This window comes from Quercus robur, chromosome 11 (assembly GCF_932294415.1).
Source record: "Quercus robur chromosome 11, dhQueRobu3.1, whole genome shotgun sequence".
NCBI lineage: Eukaryota > Viridiplantae > Streptophyta > Magnoliopsida > Fagales > Fagaceae > Quercus > Quercus robur.
In genome coordinates, this window is record NC_065544.1 from 44,393,608 (window position 1) to 44,398,548 (window position 4,941).

Sequence of the window (4,941 nt, forward strand, 5' to 3'; positions counted from 1 at the left end):
CTTCAAACGCATGTTATTCACCTAAAATTTTCCTTAAAAGATACTGTTCAACAAATTTTGCCCAACTTTCATGGATGGGGGTAAAGTGTTTATTATTGGAGTGTTGCCACAAGAAAAACAGATAAATAAAACTTACCTTAGGTGGGTACAGTGTCAATTTTTAAACCATAGGTAGACAAAGTGTTTTTCAGGCAAACCACAGGTGGGCAAAGTATAATTTTCCCTATATATATAATGAGAAAATATTACATATATTAAAAATGTATGATTTAAAAAAAAAAAGAAGTGTAAGCTAATACTAGGTATAATTTGAACCTCTATTCAACAAATTTTGCCCAACTTTCATGGATGGGGGTAAAGTGTTTATTATTGGAGTGTTGCCACAAGAAAAACAGAAAAATAAAACTTACCTTAGGTGGGTAAAGTGTCAATTTTTAAACCATAGATAGGCAAAGTGTTTTTCAGGAAAACCACAGGTGGGCAAAGTATAATTTTCCCTATATATAATGATAAACTATTACACATATTAAAAATGTATGATTTAAAAAAAAAAGTGTAAGCTAATACTAGGTATAATTTGAACATCTTTTTCAAAAAATGTATAATTTGAACCATATAATTGTCCTTTCAAAAAAAAAAAAAAACCATATAATTGTGATTGTTTTTAATTTTTAATTGTACCCGTGCATATAAATAGAAAATGTACAATTTTCATAAATAGAAAAGGTAGGATGCCTTTCTCGTGAGGGAAAGAATTGAGGGTTTGGGAATTAGCAAGCTATTCGTGTGGTTAGTGATGTGTTTGAGACTAAAATCTTAGTACACTTACCAGCTAACAATTATACCATTCATTTATGGTTAAAATAATATCAATTTCTAATAAGAGAGCATATTAACTTTAATTTTTTCACCATATCGCTTAGAAAATTACACGTTTAGACCATTCCATTTATGAGGTAAATGTGTGGATGTATGCAACTCATAAATTTATTATTATTATTTTTTAGAAGAATGCAAAGGTGAAAATAGCCAAATACCACATTTTGGCAAAATTTGTGACAAACTAGCACTGTTTTAGAAATATTTAGCAATCTATCACTTTTTTAGTACTCGAGTTCCTAGTGAGTCGTCAGCGTGGCACTGCTGATCTAGAATTTGTATAATTTAAAAAAAAATGTGGTACTCGATATTATTGAAATCGAGTATTTCTTTATAATACTCGAACTTAGTGTAGTCAAGTACCTTGTTGTTGTTGTTGTTGTTGTTTTTTTTTTTTTTTTTTTTTTTTTTTTTTTTTTTCTGTTGGAATGGCTTGAATAGTCAAACTTAGTGGTTTGACATTAGCCAACAAACTATTAAATGACTTGCATGCTCATGTCAGGAAGATGCATGATATTCAAGAAGTTTCATGCGTGAAGAAATGTAAAAGCTTGCATTAAATATTCTTCATGAATTGTCAAAGAAGATGGCCAGGAACCATACCCACAAGCCCCAAAAAAAAGAAGAAGAAAAACAAGGTACTCGATTGTATGAAGTTCGAGTACCACATTATTTTTTTTAATTACACAAATTTCAGGTCAGTAGTGCGACGCTGATGACTCACTAAGAACTCTAGTTTACTGAACTCGAGTACTGTTTAGAACTCGATTTTGTAAAACTCGAGTATTAAAAAAATGGTAAATTACTAAATATTTCTGAAATAGTATTAATTTGTTACAAATTTTGCCAAAACGTGATATTTGACCATTTTCACCACTTTTTTTATCGGCTAAAAGTTCTTTTCATTACACATTGCTTTTTTTACATTTACGTTGGTTTTTGAACAATAGAGACTAGAGAGTTTATTTATAAAACCAATATAAAAACGTAATTTAAAAAACAAATAAAAAAGTTTGCTATTTGCGAAAATCTGGCCAGCTACTATCTCCAATTTCGAACTCAGGCACAATTTCAAAATCCAAAACTTCCACTTCTCTCTTCTCAGTTCTCATTGTCTCAATGCTTATTCACCTCAGAAGAATAAAGCCACTTGAATTCAGCCCTCCAAGCCTTAGTTCTCACCCAATACTCTCAAGGCAAGTTCTCCAATCTTGTCTCAAACGTCATCACTTTGTCCACTGTCCTCCTCACTGCCTACCAGAACATCACCACTCCACAACCCAACAATGGTTTCAGGCTCAGCTCCCTTGACTGACTCGTCGTCCCTTCTCCACTCAGTCTCAAAGCGATTCGACATCGAAGAAATGGGCAGTCAGCTCTGCGACAGTTGGTTCGATATTGAGGCTTGTTGTGTCACAATGCTACCCTCAAGAAAGAAAGGTGAGTCCTTGGTCTTGCCCAACTTGAAACTAAAGGTTTTGATTGAAGCTATTAGGTTGGTATTGGAAATTGTGTATGATGAGCGGTTTGTAACTTTTTCTAGGTGGGCGTGTCGGTATGGGACGCCACACCGCCACTAGGTACCTTAAGAACTCGGTAGAGAATCCTAGTTGGTGGTTTAGTGTCTCATTTGATAGAGAAAGGTTTGATGTTGTGTTTATTTATTGAAGAGAAAATAAAAGATGGTTCTTTGATTGGTTTAATAAAGAGGTTGTTTGAGTGTGAGGTGGTGAGAATTGAATTGGGTGGTTGTTACTTAGGAAGGTGGTTTCCTCAAGAAAGCTTTGATTAATATTTACTTTAAAGGGTATGATAAAGAAATTCAAGATATTCGCCTTCAGAAATTTCAGGAGAATCCAAAGTTTAAATCGGAGCAGCTTGTTTGGATGTCTGGCCTGTTTTATAAGTCAGTGAAGATGTATGTGGTCAGATATTTGGATGAATATTAACGATAACGTCGGGGTCGAAGATGTTGACCTTGGACTTTGAGAATTGGGTTTTGAAATATTTAGAAGGTAGGTTAGTTTTGAGGGTTGATAAAATGAAAACAGCAATACATAGTGTAGTATTTGAGAACATTAGTAATCTAAGAATGGAACTACAGGTGGTTCCACCTTCAGTTTTGCATCCTCCCATGACGGAGAAAATACTGGGGATGAAGATATTGCAGCATGTTTTTAAGAAGTTGAAGCAAAGTGATGGGTCTAAATTTGACTTTCAAATTGAAAATGAGGTTCGAGAAATCTTCAGAACTTGGACTGATGAAGTGGTCCAAGATTTCTTGGAAGAGCGTTAGGAGTGGCATCAGATGCCTACAGCAGGCGATTTTCTCTCTTTAAGGCACATTAGAGATCAATTACCCCAAGATCTGGTTGATGCTTATGATAAGTTCCAACTTCCAAGAGCAAGTTGACAAGTATTTGAGTCCGGTCCAAGCTAGAAAGGCATTAGAGAAAGAAGAAAGGATAGTGGAAGAGGAAGAGGAACGGAAATATGCCAAAGAGTACGATTGAGGATTTGACAAGGCTGTGTATGAAAGTTGATGCACCAATAGAATTTGTCAGGAAGGCAGTTAAGATGGCTGGTTTTACAAATAACATGGGCCACCCTGGATCGATGAAGTTACTCATTGCTCTTGAAGATACTGATATAATCAAGTGGTATGCAGGTGTAGGGAGAAGGTGGCTTGATTTCTTCTGCTGCTGTCACAACTTCAAGATGGTTAAAACTGTAGTAACTTATCACTAGTGGTTCTCTTGCATTTTGACACTAGTAGAGAAGCATGAATCAACCAAGCATGAAGCCATTACGCATTACACTAAAGATTTGAAGGTCTCTGATTTTAAAGGAAATGAAGAAGTGTGTTTCCCCACAGAAAGAAAGGTTAAAATGATGGGAGATCAAAATATTTCGGATCCAAGGCCTGTTGATGGGGCTTTATCTTTGGCTTTGATCAGGTTGGCTTCTGATGAGCCTTAATGTTCCTGATCGGTCATTTCTGTGATAGAATGGATGCTGTTTATTATCGGGTACGGTTACTGCAGAACCGTTTGAATGTGAATCCATCTGTTGAGGACAAATGGGTCCTAGGGATGGGTGCAATTCATGAAAGTCTCAATCGGAAATGCCTCCTTCTCTGTTCTTGTCACAAAAACGATTTATATATGGGGAATATCACCCTGCAAGACATTGATTGCACTGCGTTTGTGGATGTGGACTGAATGTTGCATGTTCTGCTGCAGGTTTCTACATAATTGGCATTGGTTCTGGTGGCTGCTATTGATCTGAACCTTGTTCAAGAAATTCTTCTGTATTTCTTTTCTGAAATGAGGCCAGGCAGGTGATGTGTAAATTGTTTGCGTTTTTATTGATTTTTTTTTAATCTACTAATGTCATTGTCATTTGTGGTGATGAATCCTCGTGTGAAGTTTATTATGAACCATTATAGAGAAACATATTCGAGTAGTCATTATCCAATACTTCTCTGAAAGGCATCCTTTATTTTCCCAACCCTGAGCACTTGATTTATCTCACTGCTCGGTCTATTATGATGGAATAGGATTACAAAACCATTTCGTCCCTGAAAATTCTGTTCTTGTGCCTTACATATCCTTTCAATATGATAATCATGTCTTTCCTTAAACTGTTTTTTCGGTGCCTTCTTACCTTCTTCTTTGTAAATGTAAGTATCTCATGTTGACATACTCAATTTATTCTATAGCATTGTGACCGTCATGCTTACCACACCAGTTTTTTGATCCTTAATTTGTAGTTTGATTCATACAAACCTTTGCAGTGGATAAAATATATTATTCATTCCACTCTTTTTATTTTTTTATTTGTAAGCCACACACAAACTAAAAGATTTCCTTTTGCATGTCTAGTGAAAAAGTTAGTGGCTACTAAAAGATTTATATCTATGACATTTTAAAAAAATCTTTGTTAATTAAATTTTGTTACATTTTGAGTGAATAGCCCTAATTGCAGTTTAGTGCTGACGTTTCTTTGGCTTATTTTTTGTTTGTTCATTGAAACTTCACTAAGCGCCTCTGAAGTTTCAAC

General features: G+C 35.1%; 1 pseudogene; it reads left to right on the forward strand.

Annotated features, from left to right (window-relative positions):
* The first annotated feature begins 2,023 nt into the window (after positions 1-2,023).
* Positions 2,024-4,344, forward strand: LOC126705085 (nuclear intron maturase 3, mitochondrial-like; annotated as a pseudogene).
* Positions 4,345-4,941: the final 597 nt, after the last annotated feature.